This window comes from Eurosta solidaginis, chromosome 4 (assembly GCF_040869045.1).
Source record: "Eurosta solidaginis isolate ZX-2024a chromosome 4, ASM4086904v1, whole genome shotgun sequence".
Classification (NCBI taxonomy): domain Eukaryota; kingdom Metazoa; phylum Arthropoda; class Insecta; order Diptera; family Tephritidae; genus Eurosta; species Eurosta solidaginis.
This window is the reverse complement of record NC_090322.1, coordinates 88479327-88502892: the sequence shown is the minus strand read 5'-3', so window position 1 is coordinate 88502892 and position 23566 is coordinate 88479327. Positions and strand designations below refer to the sequence as shown.

The 23566-nt window shown below is 36.9% G+C and overlaps 1 long non-coding RNA gene across 1 annotated transcript in view; it reads right to left on the bottom strand.

The window, feature by feature from the left end:
- Positions 1 to 2587: 2587 nt before the first annotated feature.
- Positions 2588 to 23566, bottom strand: part of LOC137248052 (uncharacterized) — a 58214-nt gene continuing 37235 nt past the window's right edge. Inside the window, exons 4-5 of the long non-coding RNA XR_010952030.1 lie at positions 3260 to 3864; positions 2588 to 3078 (exon numbers count right to left, since the gene is read on the bottom strand). This is a non-coding gene — a long non-coding RNA (uncharacterized lncRNA). The remainder of the gene's footprint in view (positions 3079 to 3259; positions 3865 to 23566) is intronic.

The window sequence follows — 23566 nt, the reverse complement described above, 5'->3', positions numbered from 1 at the left end:
GCACATAAATTAGAAAAAGCGTATGTAGAGACAGCTCTTTTGATAGTGGAAATAGTTTTCCAAAAAACATCTGGAAGAACCTTTGAAATGTCTTCAAAATATGTCTTAAGTTCTAAAAACTTCAATCCCCTATACTTGCTATCAATATACTGCACAATTTTCTGATCGATTGTGTGCGGCAAATGTTGTAAGACCATATGCAAAGAATCAATTTTTTTTCCAGCAACTTCTTTGGGATCCATGAAACTTAAGTTGCCATATATTTTGTTAAAATCAAAACGCTTTCTAATTTGATCGCACAGTTCAATATAAAAAATAATACAATGTTGTTTATGTTTGACTTCTTCTTGCTCGGAAATGTTACAATGACATTTTTCATATAGATGCGTTTAACACAAGCTTGTGCATTCCACAATCAACCAGGATGTTGCGTTTGTAAATATGAGGAACTTCAGATTTGGCAATTGAAGTTTATTACGCCGAGCCCACTCACATACAAAATTTTGTAAACATTCTCCCTATACAACAAAAATACTTACTGACATATTTTGTGTCGTATTCGATTGTTATATTGCAGTTTTTAATTGTGAAAAATGTTAGAAAATTTACCAACCAGTGGGAAAAACAATTTCACTTGCAAAGTGTGCCAACACCCAAAACAAATGTCAAATTCTTCTTCTTATGATTTCCTTGGAACAAAATTGGGGAGTTGGCTACAATTCAATATCAAATGGCGCCAGTGTCGCTCATTCTACCATTCTTCATAAAAATACGTGCAATCTACTCATAATGCACAAGCTTGTGTTAAACTCATCTATGTGAAAAACTGCTTATGTGTCGGACCTATAAGCTATCCATCGCATAAACTCCTATATAAATCTGGTCACTTTGCAATATATTTGAAATGTTTTTATAATCTATAATTTCTATGTTGTCTAATGTATATATTCCGGCTTTACCAAATTATACAATATACTTAAATAGTCTTTTTATTTCTGAATACATATTATACTTGAGGTCCCTCATTCTGGAAAATATTATTAACTTTATTAATATTTTGAAGGATATACTTCAGGATGGTGAGATAAATTTCATTCATATCATCCAAGTTATCATTTATACAATTATACACATTGCGCACCAATGTTTCTACACTGCTGGGTAGCTTTAAGCAAGCATACGAAGAGCAAATAGCCAAAAAATGAAATATGTGACCTGTAGCCCGTTTCTGTATCCTTGCGATACGAATTAGTAGTGTAGTGTTTCTGCATGAGTGGTGAATATGTATTTTCGTTATTTCTTGCGATATTCATATCACTAGCTCCGAAGGTGGTGATAGCATACATTTTCTGTAATTTGAATTTTTTGTGTGCTAAGCAGCTTTTCATGTTTTCATTCTTGAGTTTGTCAATTTTAGCATTTAAAAAAGCTGAAAGAAAGGCAAAGAGAATTTAATAATGGGCAACAAAAATTAACTTGCGAAATTTTAAATACGCTTAAAGCCATACACGAAACGCTCAACTCAATAGAAATGTCGTTAAAACCACAGTCTATTAATGATTAAATTACCATTATACACATTCTCAAAAGCCATTACAACTGAAAAATTCCCAGCAGCAGCGTTTTTCTATAAACTTGTTGAAAGAATATATCTCTAGCGACCGACAAAAAAACCGTGGCCGTAGTCAAAAATATAGGGGCAAAATTTAAACACAAATATATGTAAATTCTATCTCTTTTACGTTGTTTTGTCATTTTCTAAATTTTTTTTCATGATTTTATATCAACAAGCATAGTAATTAATTTGGAACACTCCAAATTCGAGAAACTTTGTAAGTCACCCCAAGCTTTAAAATTGTTTTCTTAGAAATCTTAAAAACTTTCTGATATGCATTTTTTAGCCCCATTTCTCTATATAAACTTATTTCTTTTGTTTGTTAAAAATAAGCAGAAATTTAAGTATTAAAGTTGAATTTTGTTTAGCTAGTATTGCTGGAATTCTGGTTTTCTGGAATTTTCTTGAAATTTGAATAAAGTGTTTCAAATTAATTGCAATGCTTTGTACATACATATAAAGTATCTATTTCATACAAAACTACTTATGAAATGAATTTAATGAAGAAATATTGAATATTGAAACAATGGTCGCAAAGTAGTTTATATAGTAGTGCATACATATTAATTATAATTAAATAAATCAGCATTCAAATAGATAACGTTTTCTTTTTTCTCTAACTCATTACACAATATAAATATAAACGTAATAACGCACCTAAAAACACATTACAACTTCCATTATATTTAATAATTATATTTACAAAAAAAAATATCATTTATATATACTAATAATTATAGTTAAAAAATTGTTGTTCTTGTTGTTGTAGCGATAAGGTAGCTCACCGACGGCTTTGGAGGGTGTTATCGATGTGATGGTCCTTTGCCGGATACAGATCCGGTACGCTCCGGTACCATAGCACAATTAGGCGCTAGCCCGACCATCTCGGGAACGATTTATGTGGCCACATTAAACCTTCAGGCCATTCCCTCCCTCCCCACCCCAAGTTCCATGAGGAGCTTGGGGCACCAGAGCCTCGTCTGTTAGTGAAACAGGATTCGCCGCGGATAGGTGACAATTGGGTTTGGAGAAGCTATATATTGCGCTGGCCACCTGAAGGGTTGCGCTACACAGCCCCTTGAATCTGGTATTTTAGTCGCCTTAAATTTTTATTTTAATTAAATTTAAATTTTTTCTTGTCACATTTATGCTGCTACAATCACAAAAATTGTATAGGCTGTCTTGTTTTGATTTGGAATTCAAAACACATTGCGAGCATTTTCTATTAGCAATATAAGATTACATATATGGTCCGGTGAGAACTTTATTGAATGGTCTCATTCTGTCTGCTGTGTATAATTTTATGCAACTTGTTTGCCTTTTTCACCTTGGTCGCTAATTTTGTTCTTGCTAGTCTAAATTGTACAATTATCCGTAGCCAATCAACGGCCAGTATCCTCTTTTCTACAATCCCAGGGAAACGTATTCGCCGGCCTGCAGCTCAACCAAATCCTTTTTACGGTCTGGAAGGGAATGAAAGTAAATTAATGCTAATTGGATATTGAGAAAGATACAGAGGTAGATAAAAGTAGACAAGCCAACTAATCCTATTTATTTCGCAGGCCAGGATAAAGCCACCCCAAGTTCCTTTCGGAAAGAGGGTAGAAGGGTTAATGTGGTTTCCCGAGATGGTCGGGCACGTACCTTAATGGTGGTATTTTCCGGAGTGTACCGAATCAAGCTGTCCACATCGACAACAGCAAAACTCCCGAAAAACTTCAAGGAGTCTCCTTATCGCTAGAGTGAAAATAGTTTTCGATCCGTGATCTTGAGCGGGAAGCTATTGTTATACTGGTCATTAACACCGACTGTTGATTCTACCTTAACATTTTACAAATAATATCATAAACCATTTGTAAAGAGTCATATCCCGGTATTATTTTCCCATCGGTTAAGAGCCAAAAGTGATTCTTCGTCAGGAATCTGGCCACCACGTTTCTCTGTATACTTCAATGTCAGCTTAGAACGAGCCAAGGGGTATCTATGCCAAGTTAAAACCTTTAATGCCAAGTTTTCACAACCCGGTAACGGATGAATATTAGCCATACCAAAGACCATATTACATTGGGTTAACCGCAGACAAGCAATTAATTGTGGCAGATGATGTTTGCGCGCAGAAGCATCGTGTTCATACCAACGTTTTACAGCATTAAAAACACCTTTCTCGCACCGTACATGCAAATTGTCTCTTTCTATGATAGGTTGCAACTTTTTGGCGTCAAAATTTAAAATTCACTGCACTGGGTTACCTGCGAGATAATAAAACAATAAATTTAATGCTCAAATAATCGCACACGTTAATTTACATGCATAAAGTTTTGTGTTTCGTAAGCCAGAATTTTTTCATTTAGTGTCTCACACTGAGTCTACTTCTCCAGACTATATGCTGGCTGCAATGTGAAATCGGTTATATTCTCTGTTATAAAATCAGCAGTTTGTAACAGCGCCTTTCAATTGTAGCATTAAAGCCGCTTTTAACATCCGATCCACATTGTCAATGGTTATGAGCGTTTTGCCATTTCGATTTTTCCATCGATATGATAAAAACTCACCACTATTATATCGCAAGGTGAATTGAGTGCGTTACAGAAACACTTTTCATATCGAAAGCGATACGTGCCTTGCGATAGCAAATCGTTCGTTATTATAACGCAAGGTTACAGGAACGGGCTACTGGAATCATGAACGGGACCTATTGTGCGAAAACAAGTTTTCGAGTAAAACGTGTTTATAGTTTTTGTTTAGCTTGACTCTGTGTAACGGCCGGCCGTTGTGAACGAATTTTGTAATTAAAATTTAAGTAACTTCCCGATAAGCTACAAGCTTGAAACTTGGAATATAGTTCAGAACCCGAAGACAATGCAATAATAATAAAAAAATCTCCCATAGGTGGCTCATGGATCGCAATATTTCAAAAAATCGAATCTGTGATCCGATTTGGCTTTAAATGCGATTTGTGAAAAAAACTAAGAAACTATTTTCGCACAATAGGCCCCTTTCATGATTCCAGGTCCCATATACATTTAAAAGCAATAAAGTTAGGAATTTCTTTTTCAAAAATTCGGGCGACCGAATGCTTCAAGCTGGTCATGTTATTCGCCCATCTGCAGCAAAAGCTAGCATATTTTTAGTATAAGGTATACAATGTTCAATAAAGCTTGTCAATTTTAAATATATGTAATTTCTTGGTGTTTAAATATTTACGATAAATCTTTAATATTTAAATATTTAAATTAAATCGTCATTTTTCATTATAAAAACGTCCAAGCGTCATTCTATTTGAAAATCGTCAAAATGACGACGGCGTCGTCAATCTGTCAACGCTGGTTGTAAGCTCCTTTCATATTGGCGCCGTTATCGTACCCTTGTGCCCGACAATCTTTTAATGAGATTCCATGTTTACCTAGAGTATGGCAAATTAAATCAGCGATTTCCTGATCAGTTTTTCGGTCACAATTCACGAAAGCCAAAAACCGTTCTTGAATTGTAAAATTTGTTGCTTTCGAATTGAAATGGAGTTAGCGCAAAATGAACGTAGTCAACGTGACTAGCATCAGGCATAGCATCAACGATAATAGCAGAATACTTGGCTTTCTTGTCTTGATCTAATATAGTTTCCCTCACGTGCTTTGCACAAATTTCTATAAACCCGTTTTTAATGTCTGGGGAAAGATAGTGAACTTGTAAACGTTTGTGCTGCCGTTGTGAAATCCTAACTTTCTCCAAATGATCTCCAAGTATAGGATCATAATGGCTTATGAGATCTGAGATGTCCAAAAAATGTCCATTGTTTCGTTCACCGAGATATATACTTTGGCCTTTGAAAGCTAGGCCTCTTTCACCCAAAAATAAAATAGTGGCCAAAATTCTATATAAAATTTCTTTCCACTTTTGAGTTTCAGTGCTTAGCTGGACATTGATAAGTGTATCAATTGTAGCCTCCTTTTGAATTAGATTTTGTAAAAATCGCCATTGAATATAACATTTAATGGGATCTTGAGTATTTTCGTGTGATGGCAGTTTATCGTATAGCTCCTTCCATACCTGGAATTTCTAATATCCGCCAGGACAACAAATTTTAGGTCGATTTAAAGTATTCGTGCTATACAGACGACATGGTAGGCAATAAAAAGCATTGCTACTGGCATTCAACACCAACCAGTCACGCTCCACTTTTTCTCCATTTGGCAAGGTTCTGTTTAACAAAGAGGTAGGAAATGCCTCGTCATGAAAATCACTTGGAAAAATAACAGAACACTTTTAATGACTTCGACGAATTATTTCGTTGACTTCTTCAGATCGCAAAAACTCATTATTCACGGTACCGATATCGAAGTCGTTTAAATAATCTGGACTTTGATACAGAGTTGGTGGTATTGTTGGAAGACTTTTTGAAGATGAACCTTCATCAGTGTCACCACCAAAACTTTACGATTTCGGATTCATGTAAATATATGTAGGATTGACACAGGAACGGACAACAAGAAGTGGACAGACCTATTAGCTACTAGATAATACAACTCTACTGACATTAGATACATACGAACGAACACTTGACGAAAAATACATGACGCTGATTTAAAACGAACGAAACGGAGTTAGTTACCGATTGACTTTCAACGACTGCGCGTTCTTTTCAATACCACTGATTAAAAATAATTTGAATAAACTATAAACTATATTTAATTGTTCAAAAGAACTTAATGTGTTTTATTTGGACCCACATTTTGGGGAACTCAACCGTGATTGAGCCGTAACAATAATTAAGGTGAAAATCTATGCGCGAGCGTGTTAAAATCGCTCATAAAAGAAAGTGTTCGTTGTGAAAGTGCATTAAACCTATGAAAATATAGTTATTTTTGAAAAAACAAAAGAAGAAATTTTCATATTGAACCACACATAAAATAAGAAGTTACTTTCTAAACTTTGGTTCATTGAGAAGCAAAAGAAATTGCATAAAAACTGTATCTTAAGGTTACAGCCGAAAATCACAGCGTGAAAAATGGTCGGTAGCGTCACTTGGCTACGAAGTTTAAATTTGTGAAGCCGAAGTTTAAATACGAAGAGTTATAGTATCGCACTCGTGAAACAAGAGAGATAATGTTTGGATTTGAAGTCGTTACATCAATTACGTCAGGTGTATAAGCCGCACAGCTATACATCAAAGAACACTACGAAAAAAAAAAACCAGCTACCATATTGGAAAAGACGAAATTCGGTTGCATAAAGCACGAGTATTGCACTCGTGAAAGAAGAAAAATTGAAGACATAGCGACAATAAAAGGTGTATAAGCAGCACAGCTATACATCGAGAAATTTTTGGAAGGTACACAGCGAAATTTTTATGTGAATAGCTCAAGTACAGAGTTTGCTAATAAACTAAGAAACTTAACGAAAGTCGAAGTACCAAAAGTGATGTCAGTGAAAGCCGCACAGCAACACTGAGTTTAAAATTTGAAATTGCAACAGTCGAGGCTGGTGTGAAAGCAGCACAGATATACATCGAAAGCTACAAACACTTCATAATTTATGAAAGTTACTCATCAATATATACATATCTGCTGCGAGAGAACTCAGCTACAGACGAAATAAAAATTAACAGACCGAAATCCCAAAAGTCGAGACAGTCAGAGCCGTACAGCTATACACAACGAGACAGGTGAATTTCACAAAAACAGCAGAACATAACCAAGGCCAACGAAAGCAGAAAAGGATCAGTATACCCTAACAGCACAAAATTCTGGAGGTACCACTATTTTCCATGTACGTAAGTGAGAAACTATTTATGTATGTACGAATACGAAAGCTCAAAATCGCAATATTTTTAGCAAATAGTAGAAACGTATAAATGTACATATACATATATACATAGCAAAGGATAAAATAGTAGTGAATGATTAAATGTAGTAAAGAAATCATTAAACATTACATTTTGAAGTTCATGCATGGGAACAAGAACATGATTACAATATATTTGTGTGCTGAAAAAGGTAATTATTCCAATTACGAATGTTAAAGAACATTTCTGAGTATTTTTGATTTGTAAGGAAAAAATATATATTTATGTATATGTGTATGTGCAAGCTGGCAGTTTTACATTTTAAGAAGAGGATGGCAATATAGCCAAAGGGCATAGGTAGAAAGTCTAGTTACTAAAGAAGAAAGTTAAAAAGAAGCAAGCCTATGAATATTGTACCTAGAAAGAATATAAGGCATTGCTTTCATATCTAGAAACATAGATCAACTTGTGGGAGTGAAGAGCAAATAAATCTTGTAAGAACATAATCTTAAGAATTTAGTTCGCAGCACACGAAACATTTTATGTCAAAATAGAATGCGTACAAGTAGGTACACATACATATATGTTACTTAGTAAAACACGAATATCATTTAAAAGTGGAAACAGGAAAGTAATACTTGTCAAAATCACTAATTTAAGAATATAGTAATCAAAACAAACGAAAAGAATTGAATTATTTTGTTTTGTTAACTGCATGCATGCAAAGAAGCAGGAATTTAATTCAGAGACAACGATTTGTATGTACACGAGAATAAAAATAAAAATAGAAGAATAAATACACAATAAATCAAACATAGACTACTGAAATCAAATGTTAAAAATTGCATGCTAAAAGATTACTATTAAACATTGCCAGTTTAGCTATTTTAATAGTACACTCTTAGCTGATAGATTAAACATATTTTTCACCATATTTTAATATTTACCACATTTCCAAGACTATGGACGCTCAGACAATTTTAGCTATGACAGTAGAGTCATTAAAAGAAAACCTAAGAAGTGTTAACTTAAGTGTTCAAGGACGTAAGAGTGACCTTAGGGACAGACTTCTTCGGCATTATCAATTAGTACAAAGCGATGAAGAAAGTGATGCAGAAAGCGATAAAGAGACAACTTATGAAGAAGCCGTCAGTCCCGCTCCACAAACTTTAGTAATGAGGCCTAACTTCACTTTAAAGGACATTCAAGATAGTCTCCCGTCATTTACAGGGACCGACACATTGGACGTTTACGACTGGGTACAGGAGTTTGAGGATAATGCTCTAACGTTAGGTTGGAGTGAACTACAGAAGTATGTATACGCTAAACAGCTACTCAAAGGAGCAGCAAAATTATTCTTGCGCAGTCAGGCCGGTATTAGGGACTGGAATTCATTAAAATCATCTATAATTGACGAGTTCGGTAGGAAGTTATCCGCGCTTGATATTCATAGAATGTTACAAAGTCGTCGTAAGAAGGCCACTGAGTCTTTCAAAGAGTATCTGTATACTCTCATGGAGATAGCAAAGCCAATAAAACTAGATGAAGTAAGTATAATCGGGTATTTTGTAGACGGTATCCCTGATTCGAGGACAAACAAAATCATACTATACCAAGCACAAACTATAAAAGATTTGAAAGAAAATTTAAAGGTTTACGAAAGGGTGCATGGTTTGCGGCCGTCATCAAGCAGGCAGAGCTATGGTCAAAGCATGCCAAAGGCGTCGACCTCACAAAGTAGCGCAGATAATTCGAGAAAATGTTATAAGTGCTCATCAATAGCACACCTGGCAAAAGATTGTAGCAGCGGGGCTAAGCAGTATACGTGTTTTAAGTGTGGTCAAGCAGGGCATCGTAGTTTTGAATGCAAGGGAAATGCAGCAAAACCAATAAAAACAGAAAAAGGGACAGTTAATGCCATGCTTTATTCACCCCGAAATCACTGCAGCGGTTTAATCTTCAAGAAAATTAAAATAGGAAATGTAGCCGTCGATGCTATGGTCGACACCGGATCAGATTTGAGTTTGATTAATTACAGCACTTTCCATAAGTTGAACTACCCACAATTAAGTGACGAAATACGAAGATTAGTTGGTATGAAAGAAAGCGAATTAAACACAATAGGCAGTATAACTAAACAAATTAATGTAGATGACCTTGCAGTAGAAGTTACTTTTCATGTTACCAAATCTAATGACTTGCGCTACGAAGCCGTACTAGGAAATGATATACTGAGAGATGTAGATATCTCGTTTTCCGAAGGAAACGCCGAATTTAAATCAAAATCCAAAAAAGACAGTGAGGTAGAAGCGGATAGGAAGAGAGATATATCAGATAATTTTCTTCTGCTTGAATTTACAGCACTTTGTTCAGAAAACGAATTAGTTAATATTAAAAACGATTTGCCTTTAGACTTAACACATTTGCCAATAGATAAACGAGCACTAGTAAGCACGATGTTAGAGCAGTACGTACCAGTACCGAAGTTGCAATCGCCAGTTGAAATGAAAATTATTGTATCCGATTATTTACCTATATATCAAACACCACGTAGAGTTTCGCATGCAGATCTACGCATAATTGTCGAACAGGTCAACAATTGGCTTAAAGATGGCATTGTACAGCCAAGCAACTCCGAGTACGCATCGCCTGTGGTTCTCGTTTCAAAAAAAGATGGAACCAAGCGATTGTGCTGTGACTACAGGAAATTGAACGAAAAGATTCTTCGGGACAATTTCCCAATGGCACTGATAGACGATGCATTAGAAAAGTTGCAAGGGGCCAAGATCTTTACCACCCTGGATGTAGCTAACAGATTCTTTCATGTTCCGGTTGAATCAAACTCAAAGCGATATACCTCCTTTGTCACACAGGGTGGCCAATTTGAATTTAACTTTGTACCTTTTGGTATATGTAACTCACCTGCTGTTTTCTGTAGGTATATTTCAGCTATTTTTCGTGACTTAGTTCAGGAGGGAATCATCGTAATTTATATGGATGATATTATTATCCCGGCCAGAGATGTAGACGATGGTTTGAAAAAACTTAAAATTGTTTTAGGAAGAGCAGAAAGTTATGGGCTAAAGATAAAGTGGCAAAAGTGCCAATTTCTAAAGAGAAAAATACAATTTCTTGGTTACGTTATTGAGGATGGGGGTATAAAACCATCAGAAGATAAGATTAAAGCTGTGAGTATGTTTCCATTACCACGTGATAGGAAATCCCTTCAAAGGTACTTAGGGCTCACTTCCTATTTTAGACGATTTGTGGAGGGATACGCGGTAATCGCGAAACCATTGAGCGATTTACTCAGAAAAGACACCGAATTTAGGGTCGAAGAGAAAGAAAACTTAGTATTTCAGCAACTTAAGTCAGCGCTTGTTAAAGCACCAGTTTTAAAAATCTACAATCCTTATGCTGACACCGAAGTACATACGGATGCTTGTATGTATGGCTATGGGGGCGTACTTCTTCAGAAAGACATAGATGACCAACGATTCCACCCCATCCAATATATGAGCCGAAAGACGAGGCCAGAAGAACAGAAGTACCACTCATATGAGTTGGAAGTTCTTGCGATCATAGAGGCCTTGAAAAAGTGGCGAATATATTTGCTGGGAAAAAAGATCAAAATCGTAAGCGACTGTAATGCTTTCGCTCAGACGGTGAAGAAAAAAGAAGTACCCCTTAGAGTTGCTCGTTGGGCCATGTACCTACAATACTTCGATTATGTGATTGAGCATAGGCCAGCAACGAAGATGAAGCATGTTGACGCACTAAGTCGAATGTCGTGTGTGTTGCTAGAAGACTCTTTAAGCTTTCGCTTGAAAGAGGCGCAGCAAAGAGATGATTGGGTGAAGGCTATTTCTAAAGTTCTCGAAAACCAGGTTTATGAAGATTTTTATATGAAGAATGGTGTTTTGTATAAGGACCCAGTTAACGAGTTAGTAGTGGTTCCGCTAGAAATGGAAGAGGAAGTTATTCGTGCGGCACATCGTCAGGGGCATTGGGCAGCAAAAAAGACCCAAGATTACATAGGAAAACATTTTTATATACCACAAATTGTACCGAAAGTAAGCAAAATAGTAAAAAGTTGCGTAGAGTGCATTATTGCAGAAGCGAAAGTAGGAAAAAAGGAAGGATTACTCTCGCCTACCGACAAGGAAGATAAACCTCTTGCGACGTACCATCTGGATCACGTAGGTCCAATGGAATTAACACACAAAAAATACAATCATTTGCTTGTTGTAGTAGACGCGTTTAGCAAATTTGTTTGGCTCTATCCTACCAGAAGTACTGACTCAGCTTCAGTCATAGATCGATTAGAAAAACAGGCTTCAGTGTTTGGTAACCCTAGACGAATAATAACAGATAGAGGTACTGCTTTTACAGCAAAAAGCTTTGATGAGTATTGCGACAAAGAAAATATTCAACATCTGTTGATTGCAACAGGGGTCCCTCGCGGTAATGGACAAGTAGAACGCATACATCGCATTATTATTCCACTTCTTACGAAACTATGTCACAATAGCCCAGAAAACTGGTACAAGTATGTCGAAACGGTCCAACGTTTTACCAATAATAGTCCAACAAGAAGTACCAGTTATACACCTTTTAAAATACTAACGGGGTTAGACATGCGTGTAGCCGAAACCAAAGAACTGCGCAAGTTACTGGAAGATTCGTTAGTTGAAGAATTAAATAGCGAACGTGAAGATGTCAGGCAACATGCAGTAGAAAATATTTCAAATATTCAAGAAGAGAATAGACGTTCATTTAATTCAAAGCGAAAAAAAGAGACCGAATATAATGTAGATGAGTTGGTTGCGATAAAAAGGACACAATATGGTCCAGGTTTAAAACTTAAGGCCAAATTCTTAGGGCCATATGTTGTAAAACAAAGGCTACCCCATGGCAGGTATGAAGTAGAAAAAGTAGGTGACCATGAGGGTCCCCATAAAACTACAACAATATCCGAGCACATGAAAGCCTGGAACCTATCGTTCGGGTCGAACGACATATCAGGACGGCCGAATGTAGGATTGACACAGGAACGGACAACAAGAAGTGGACAGACCTATTAGCTACTAGATAATACACCTCTACTGACATTAGATACATACGAACGAACACTTGACGAAAAATACATGACGCTGATTTAAAACGAACGAAACGTAGTTAGTTACCGATTGACTTTCAACGACTGCGCGTTCTTTTCAATACCACTGATTAAAAATAATTTGAATAAACTATAAACTATATTTAATTGTTCAAAAGAACTTAATGCGTTTTATTTGGACCCACATATATATTTTTGTTTGATGTTTTTATTGTCTCCTCAGGCCCAGGAAAACAATCATTATCAATATTCGTTGCTTTTGAAATTCGGCTTAAAATTTGCACATGGAATAATTAAAGACTCTCCTGAATTAAAAAAAATGTCTTAGTACCTCTAAATTGCGGGCCCCTGAGAAACACATTTTTGTTTGATGTTTTTATGGTCTCCTCAGGCCCAGGCAAAAAATCATTATCAATATTCGTTGCTTTTGAAATTCGGCTTAAAATTTGCACATGGAACCACTAAAGACTCTCCTGAATTAAAAAAAATGTCTTAGTTCCTCTAAATCGCGGGCCCCCTGAGAAACACATTTTTGTTTGATGTTTTTATTGTCTCCTCAGGCCCAGGCAAAAAATCATTATCAATATTCGTTGCTTTTGAAATTCGGCTTAAAATTTGCACATGGAACAACTAAAGACTCTCCTGAATTAAAAAAAATGTCTTAGTTCCTCTAAATCGCGGGCCCTCTGAGAAACACATTTTTGTTTGATGTTTTTATTGTCTCCTCAGGCCCAGGCAAAAAATCATTATCAATATTCGTTGCTTTTGAAATTCGGCTTAAAATTTGCACATGGAACAACTAAAGACTCTCTTGAATTAAAAAAAAAATGTCTTAGTACCTCTAAATCGCGGCCCCCTGAGAAACACATTTTTGTTTGATGTTTTTATAGTCTTCTCAGGTCCAGGCGAAAAATCATTATCAATAGTCTTTGCTTTTGAAATTCGGCTTAAAATTTGCACATGAAACAACTAAAGGCTCTCTTGAATTAAAAGAATGTCTTAGTACCTATAAATCGCGGGCCTCCTGAGAAACACATTTTTGTTTGATGTTTTTATTGTCTTCTTAGGCCCAGGCAAAAAATCATTATCAATATTCGTTGCTTTTGAAATTCGGCTTAAAATTTCACATGGAACAACTAAAGACTCTTCTGAATCAAAAAAAAATTTCTTAGTATCTCGAAATCGCGGGCCCCCTGAAAAACACATTTTTGTTTGATGTTTTTATCATGGTACAATTACCAGGTAGAAGCATAAGTGAAAATGCAACCCTCCTGTGTATTTTGTTGTTGCCGATGGAACATAAACTGTCAATCGGTCTTTCAATTTCTTCTGTCAAAAGTGATGGAAGAAGAAAAATTTCACATATAATTTTCGTCAACAAAGCCAAAACAAAAAAAGAAAAAAGTTGGTTTGCTGATGAAGCTGGAGGAAAAACGCATTTTTAACAGAAAAGATAGGTAATTAGCTGATTTTTAAATGATATTTATTTAATTTACTGTTATTATTTATTTACATATAGCAGCTGAATCATTTGTTCAACGTTTGCAGCACATCAACTCTTGGTAATTCTATACGACAGCATCTCACTGATAATACGCGTCCAAAAATATCGAGGGAGGTGTTAAAAGACGTGTATCGACCTCGACAGCAATAATCCGAAGGCGGAGGTTAAATATTTTGTGTCTGTAAAGAGATATTTGCAAAAGAAATAAAAAATTTTCAATTGAAAATTTTCATGTGGTTATTGCAAATTTGATGATTTTGTTTTACCCACAAAAAAATTGTAAACATAAGTATTTTGCGGGGATATAGTTTTGCTCTCCAAATCGGGGTTGGACGCACCCAGGGTAATTTTATTTAAGCGCGGCCGAAGGCCGCCAATGCAGAAAGGTATTTCGAAGCACTCCGGCGTCATTTTTCTATTTTTTGGGAATATATTTTGAACGAGCTAAAATTTTTCTTTTCCGCCTTCGACTATTGTTATTGGATTTGGTGCTGCATGTGATCTTGCACTCAAGGAAATGGAATATGATAAGAAATATATAGATTTTCTTTTATTTATTTATTTTTCAAGATTATCACAAAGCATATATAATGGTGATCCAGAACATTACTGATGGCCTTAAAGGATGTGGCGTTGTCTAGTGCCTCAGTATGTACTTCAGCATCGTTGGAACCTTTGTACGTACTATGTGCGATTGGAACTGATGAGGATTTGGCACATAGTTCAATAAGGTATACGAGCTTACCGTAGGATAGTTTTATAGGCCAATTCTATCCGATGGCCTCTCCGAATATTAGATCGTGTGATAAGATGGTTGAATCTTTCTTCTGTGACTTTAGGTAGAGATAAAACATACAGCAATAGCGTGTTGTTAGTGTAGATCGAGGGTTTACTATACTCGATGGCTTCGATGGCATTACTGTATGGAAGGATGTCGATCTCGCCAACAAGCTGGTTAACTTCTTCCTTGCTTAAAATATTGCTGTTCACGATGCCAGCCTTGGCCATTTAGCAGGCGCGTATCAGCTCGTTTATATCTTCCTTCAGAATGGTTATTTTGCTTTGGACATTCTGTTCGAGTCTTTCCCTGGTTCTCATCTCAACGACGTCATTTGTGATCGTCGCAATGGTGTTTAGCTTCTGCAATAATTCGTTAGTTTTCTTGAAGATTGCGTTATTTACCTTGTACTAACTGTTATTGTTTTGATTAAGGGAGTTTTCGTTGCTGAGGACCTTAACCCAGTCGGTGGCATCTGGTGATCCAGCTACCCATTTCCCTATCCAATTAATGGATCGCTTCGATTTCGCAAAGTTGTGGCCTCTTAGCTCGTTTAAGTGCATGTGAATTCTATTTAGTTGGAACAGTAGTACCTCCGTTGCTGTTGTTGTTTCATTCAGGTTGATTAATGAACGTTCCAGTTGAGCCGTTGCCAAGTCATAGTGCTCCAGATCTGTTATGTGAATGAGCTTAAAGTGTCCATCGATGATCTAACCGTACCCATCTCGTATAGAAGCCAATGGTAAGTCTATTTTAAATATCTCATAAGAGTGCTCGGTTGCGCAGAGGCAGATGCTATGAATTATAGTAAAGTTGGAAAAATTTTGAATTGTTAATTTGTTAGTAAATTTCATGCAAAAGAATTTTTTTCTTTTCCTTTTTTCTTTTTTTGAGAGAGAATCTCCATTCCCCTTTTTTTATTATATTTTTTCATTATTTTTTTTTTCTTTTTATTTTTTATTTTGGCGTTTCTTTTTACGCATGTTTGCCGCCTTTTTCGCAGCTTATACTTGTATTTATTTTGCAATTTTTGTGACGCATATTTTTTCATTTGCATTGGAATATAGGTGTTAACTTGACTATGGATGGTCCGCGTTGATCCCTTTTATAATAATGATAATAATTAAGATCACTTTGGGGGAATTGAACCCCTCCGAATCAGTTATCCCACACCAGTGAGAAAAAAGGAATTGAACCACTATAACTTCAACGGCTACAGGCGCGTTAACGCTCGCATCCGGACCTCCGGATTCTAATGATCTTAAGCTTTTCACTAACCTCTTGACCAATGTTATCTTATACGTTCTTTACATCCACTTTGTGAATTTTTTTCCACTTTCCGTGATAATGGTCACATTTCTGTTCTCGGCAATGGCTTCTTTTTATAGAGTGCCTTTTGTTTCCCTTTTATTTGTTTGTTGGCGATGAATAATTCATCACCATTATTAAAGTTCCGAGGGGGCGAGCGGGTTATATTTTTCCTTGCATTTCTACTCTCCTGTTCGTGGAATAAGGGAGCCTTGATAATTGCGTGCGTTTGATCCCCAAAGTCTCTTAGGCCTTGATAGTTTATTCTAGCTGTTCTGTTAAAGAATACATCCACCGGTTTTCTTTTTGTTATAGAGTGGATAGTATTGTTGTATCTATCTACAACAATCGCCACCCTCTCCTTGGGAGTCATTCTGGGAAGATCCTTAGACAAGCATCGATAAATTTCTATCAGGGTGGAATGTAGCCTTTCCACCTGGCCATTGGTCTCGCTCTGTTGTGTAGGCGTCTGGTAGATTTCAATCCCGAGAGACCTAATATAATTGAGAACGAGTGATGTTAGGAATCCCCTCTCGTTGTCCATGACCAAGGTTTTTGGCGCGGAAAAATAATGTAAAACATCGGTAAGTTTCTTTCGGATATAAATGGACGACTTATTCTTGATAGGGAACAGTTTGGCAAATTTCGAAAATTTGTCTATACAACTAAGGAACTTTTGTTTTTCGATTTCAAAAATATCTATGCATATGATCTCACATGGGTGGCTGGGAATCGATGTCGGTTGGAGATGAGGCTTAGCCGGATGCCTGTCATATTTTTTAAGCTTGCAGACTTCGCACTGCTTAACTTAATCCCTAATTTGTTTTGACATACCTGGGTGGTAGTATTTTTCTAAAACCTGTTCTCGGTTTACTTTCGGATTCCTGTGTGCTCTGCGAGTTATCCTGATTTTATACCTGGGGAATTTATCCGTATACACGTTTCGCAACAGTTGGATGAACAACAGGATGAATTCCTCAGGGATTTTTATGCCATTTATGACATTAGGATTAAGGCATTCCTTAAGAATTGGAATGAGGTTCGATCTTTCGATGTTTGGTAAAGAAATAAAATATCTGCGGTAACCGTGATGCGATTCCTAAAGACGTTTATGGGTATCTCTACATGCTTTACCAGATCGGAATTATCTTATTCAGCGGAGTGCATCGTTACTTACAATGCAGCATCCTCATCATTGTTTCCAATTTCGCTTCCTGACGGTTGAGCCACCACAGAATCCGTTAAAGCGTTTAATTCGGTCTTCAGACGTGAAAGGGCATCGGCAACGACATTAGCCTTCCATGGCTTATAAATTATTTCGCAATTATACTCCTCTATTCGTGGCTTCCACCTTTTTAATTTCGCATCATAATTGCGGCAGCTTAAGGAGAAGGTTAAAGGTTGATGGTCGGTATATATCCTTATCTTTTTGGCACCGTACAAATACGATCTCGAATTGTCTAATGCCCATACAATAGCTAACATCTCCTTTTCGTTGGTGGCGTAGTTTTCTTCAGTCTGTTTTAGGGAACGAGAAATATATGCAATTGGTTTATCCGTACCTATATCCCCCTGTGATAGAACTGCACCAATTGCGTAGTTCGATGCGTCAGTTGTTAGGTTAAGAGGCTTGCAGAAATCAGGAAATGACAGAACATCGGCGGAGGTCAGCACACGCTTCAGGTCAGTAAAAGCTTGCAAAGCAGCGCTGTCAAGTTGTATTGCTACCTTCCTCGATGCACTGGCCTTTATTTGTGCATTCTGCCCACGCGTTAAGTTTGTTAATGGCTTAGCTATTTTGTCATAGTTCCAAATGAACTTCCAATAGTAGGAGGTCATTCCCAAAAAACTTTTTAGATCCTTCAAATTGCATGGTGGCAAAATTGAGTTCATGGCCTCGACCTTTTTTGGATCGGGACGAACTCCTTCGGGAGTGATGACGTACCCTAAAAATTCAACCTCAGTCTGCAGGAAATGTGCTTTTTCTAAATTCACTTTAAGATTGGATCGTAGCAATTGAGAAAATACCATTTCGACATTCTTCAAATGATCATCAACATCCTTACCAAACACAAAAATATCGTCTATGTAAACATAGCAGATTTTGCCGATATATTGTTTCAATACGTCGTCGATCATGCGTTGAAAAATGGCCGGTGCGTTTTTAAGGCCGAAAGGCAATCTCAAAAACTCATACTTTCCGTTCATCGTTGAGAAAGCAGTTTTTGGTATGTCGGATTCCTTCATATGGATTTGATGGCACACAGAAGTAAAATCAATGGTTGTGAAGTAGCAAGAGTTGCCAAGACTACACAAGGTGGCGTTTATATCCGGAATAGGGTAGGTGTCAGGGATCGTTACAGCGTTAAGTCTTTTGTAATCTATCACCATTCGGTACTGTTTCTCCCCATTGGGCTTAGGTTTCTTAGGAACCACCCAAATAGGAGAGTTATATGGGCTCTCGGATGGTCGGATAACTCCTTCTTCTAACAATTCGTACACTTGTCGGTCGACCTCTTCCCTCATACAAGAAGGATAGGGATAGCTTTTGCTATAAATGGGTTCGGGGGTTGTTGTCTTAATTTCAGCTCGTACGCAAGTGTCTACTGATTCCGTCCCGTTAAGGGGTAAGAAAAGATCGCCAAATTTTACAATAAGGTTACACAATTTTCCTTCTGTCTCAGGAGGGAGATCTTTACACAACGTAGATGTGCGAGCTTTCAATGGAATTTTGTATTTGTTTACTTTCAGGATGTTCGATTTCCTATCAACTATAGCGCCTATATCCCTAAGTGTGTCGTCTCCTATGATCCCGTCAAATGACGTCAATCCTGGCAGCACAAAGAAGGTTGTCTCAGAGTCATTACTTATGTCTTTAAATAGTTTTAATTAATTTTTTCTTTTATGAGAATATTTCCGCCAGCTGATTTTACGGAGAAAGGGTTTTCGACCGGATTACCTTGCTTTACGACCGTTCGGCTGATGGAATTTTTATTGGTACCGGTGTCTAGGATGCGGCCGTCAGGGAGTACTCTATGTAAGGTACTAACTCTATATAAGGTACGCTCCTCCTGTGCATCTTGTGCCTTCTGTTCTGTCTGTTTCTATGTTGAACAGCCTTTGCTGTTTCCGCTGAAGATTGTCTGACTTTGCACCTCGTTTAAAAGGATTTCGTCTATTCATATAATTTACCGTACGGGACTGGGTAGATTCGTCTACGTCCATTTTCTCGATGGGTGGCTGAGAGGTTGTTGGAGGATCCCGTTTTGGTACAGTGTATCCACCTCGTTTTTCAAAGGGATATCGACGCTCCTGGGGATGATATGTCATCCTAGGTGGTAGCGGAGGTGCCTTGTTGCCCTCTAGGCCATGCATGCGTTCTGGCATGGTGTTCATTGGTGCGATGATGCGATTATTGAATCGCGTAGTATGCATCGTGTAATTTCTTAAGTTTGTATTTTGTAATTCGAGGCACCTTGAATATGCCTCGGGTAGAGTCTTTGGACGCTGAACCAGGAGCATCTTCGAGAGATCTCCATTCAATCCGCGGATGAACACATCCTGTACGTGACTATAAGTACCCGCACTGTCTCCGGAGAATATTTCTCAGTTTTAAGTTTATTAATTATTAGAGCAAATTGATGATTCACGGCTCCGAAAAAGTCATCGAGCCGTGAATCCTTTAGAGGGAGTTGGTGGAGTTGATACTCCAAGGTGCAGATGTCACGTTTGTCCGCATAATGGAGTGATAGACATTCTTTCATGGCGGCCCAGTCAGTGTCAAAAATACTATAGGATACGGGGCAGTATCGGCGGGCCCTCGTATCTTTTGGCGAACGTGTTGTAAATTTGCCCGATAGATGGGCTTATGCTTCACTGGCTCGAAATCCTTAAGGATGCTTTCGACAGCGTGCACCCACGACACAAACATCGTTGGACTACCATTAAAAATTTGTGACTCTTTCACGGAGTCTGGAAGCCTCGAGATATCCTTTAATTCCGCCTCAGTTGCAGGAGCTCGGGGTTGAACTGGAGCTTCTACCGTTTCTCGCTCCAGGTAGCAGCTTCTATCGAAGCGATTCTGCTTTGGAATGTGTCCAAGCACGATACACGCCTTTCCAGACCATTTATTTGGTCCATAAGTGCATTCACGGCGCCTGTCAAATTTGTAACTGTAACCTGGAGTGAATCCATCCTGGAAGACGAAAGAGAAGAAATATGGAAAAAACAAGAAATATTACTCACGTAACCAGGATTAGCATTTAATTGTTCACTCTATAGCCTTTATTTAGCTAATATTTATTGTATTTTAATTCCTTTTTTAAATATGCTTTAATTTAGCTAATATTTTCTTTCACTTATTGGCTCTTAATTCTTTTTTTAAATATAGCTTTAATTTAGCTAATTTTTTCTTTCACTTATTGGCGTTTAATTCCTTTTTTAAATATAGCTTTAATTTAGCAAATTTTTTCACTTGATTATCCTTCACTCCAATTCACTTCACTACTGGTCCCTACTCGGGCGTCAGTAAAGGACTGAAGGTCCTTGAACAATAAAAAAATTAAAGGGCCAACTTGCCCTGCAATAAAACACAGAAAAGTTAGATTTACAGTAAATTATTGAAATAGAACAAGCGGGTTAGTAGTCCACGATGCAACTCCCACTTTGATGCGCGCTGCTTCCTTTTATAGACTTGTTGCTCTGCCGCCTTGGGGTGCGCAGTATTTGGTACGCAGGCTTAGACACTAGCTTCTCAAGGTTGACATGCGCTGAGGGCATGTGCAAGTATTTCACAATCGTGTGAAACATAATTTGCTGACGCTACTGTCTGGCCCTGTTGGTATGATTCTTATTGCGTAACCATTAGTACGTGGTACTAATCATGAACTTGGTTTCCCACAGGTGTATATGGTGAAATATCATTGGCCTTGAATTAGGGCGTTGGGTTGCAAATGGTATGACTGCAATTATGTTGATACAGCGGCACGTGTACAGGTAGAGTGTGGGAATGGAATGTGTTGGGTGCTGCAGCGTTTTAACTTAAATAAGGGACCGTTTTGTATTGTATGCATCTTTTAATGTATGTATTTATGTATTTATATTTCAAAGCAGTTAAATGTAAAGTGAGATACAACTTTTTAGGAAGAATATAGTTCTTACTTTTTCTGTATTAATAGTATTAAAATGATATTGGGAAATGCTATCGCTATTGCTAAATGTTTTTTTAGTGGACCTTATTTTCAATACATGTATGTATGAGTGCTAACGTCACTGTCTTCAAGGGATTTTGAAAGTTTAGGATGAGATTGTATATAAAATGCTGAGATAATAGTAAATATGTTCATGAATAAGTACTGATTTATTTTAAAATGTCATGTATTTTATAAAGTAAAAATTAAATAATTTAGTAACCTAATAAATATCGAGAAGACATATATACGTAATAACGTGTAACGTTGGAAACTCGTCGTGTCGGCATTTGAGGTGCAGATTTCCATGAAGGATATATACTCCATGTCTTGAGATGTAATCTCTTTTTAATTAAAAAAGCACGGTTGTGCCGAAAGTTTGAAATTGAGTCGCTATACCACAGAACAAAACTTCATTTTCGGGTTCAGCGCAATTGCACGGTTGTTTTGATCCAATTTTGCTTTTGCCCCCTCCCTTCAGGAACCGATTTTGCTTTCGGTTTAATTTTTGGATACTAGTTCGGTTGTATTACTCACTTCAATTACGATTCCGGGTTTTCCTTCTGGCTCTAGCCAGGAGCCTTTTGTAACAATTTCGGTTTTGGGCTGGATCTGGTATCGGTACCTGCTATGGCAAAAGTTCGGTTTGGAATGTTTCCGTTTTCAGCTCCAGTATCGGTTATACTCCAGTTTTTTTCTTGTCACATATGGATGATATAAAAAATCCAAAAGTAAGTATATAATATGTACAACATAATTGTGTAGCAAATTTTTCTTTTCGTAAACTGTTTGTGGCCCTGATGAGGACAGTTTTTCGTAGGTATAATTGTTTAGCATATGCTGGCAATTACTGGCATATGCTGATGACATTGATATCATCGGCCTAAACACCCGCGCTGATAGTTCTGCTTACTCCAAACTGGAAAAAGAAGCGGGAAAGATGGGTTTGATGGTGAATGAGGATAAAACGAAGTACCTGTAGTAGCAACAACATCAGCACTGAAATCCAGCGAAGAATCAATCTTGCCAATGAATGCTACTTTGGACTAGGTAGGCAATTGAAAAGTAAAGTCCTCTCTCGGCGAACAAAATCATACTCTACAATTCACTTATCGTACACGTTCTTCTATATGGGGCAGAAGCATGGACCATGACAACAGCAGATGAAGCGGCCTTGGGAGTGTTCGAGAGAAAAGTTCTTCGAAAGATTTATCTCTACGCGTTGGCGGTGGCGAGTATCAAAGAAGATTAAATGATGAGCTGTACGAGCTGTACGCAGACATCAACATAGCCCAGCGAATTAAAACGCATCGGCTGCGCTGGCTAGTGTAAAAGGTTTGAAATAAAATAGACTGCGTTGTGAGTGATCAAAGATCAATGCTTAATTGCTCAAATGTTGTCAGCTTATTTATACAAAATTATTCAAACATATTCTTATATACATATTTACACTTAAGCATACATACATATTTACCTTAAGCATACATACTTACATACCAACAACTTGATACAAAATATGTACCTACGCACCTGTGTTGAGTTGTGACTTCTGTGGGAAATGCAACCTTCGCAAATTTGCTTGAATGTAAATTTGTTTGGTTGTGCGTTGTACACACCTGTATTAAATCGTGTGAATGGCTATGTCAGCAAGAATTGAAAATGCTTTTTTATGTGTTGATGAACATTTAGACTATTTTTGTTACAGGGTAGCTGATTTAAATATTTGGCCTTAAATTGTTGGCTGTTTACACTACATCTCACTTGTTTTTTTATAATGCTTATGCATTTCTTCTAATTCCAATACAAATTAATTCTATATTTTGTATTTTATGTTTTTAGGTTGAAAATTTACTTATTCTTTAATTTAAGTCTATTTTTGTGAATTATTATTTTCTTATTATTTATGATATTGCTATTCTCTATGTTACTGGGAAATTTTTGCTTATCCTCATTTCCTATTCTAGATGGGATTAAAGTGTCATTATTCTTACTATCGATATTTTCTACTTTATATGGAATTAGAGTAAAATTATTGTTTCTGTCGATCTTTTCTACTCTAAAGGGTCCTTTATATCTATTATCTAACTTATGTCCTGATTCATTTTTTACTAACACTACATCTCCTATATTTATTTCCTTATGGTGAATATTTTTATCATAACTAATCTTTTGTTTTTCTTTAGCCTGTTTTACTAATTTATATGCTCTATCTTGCGCTATTTGTAACCTATACTTAATTTCTTTGTCGTAAGCCTCATAACTGTATAATGGCCT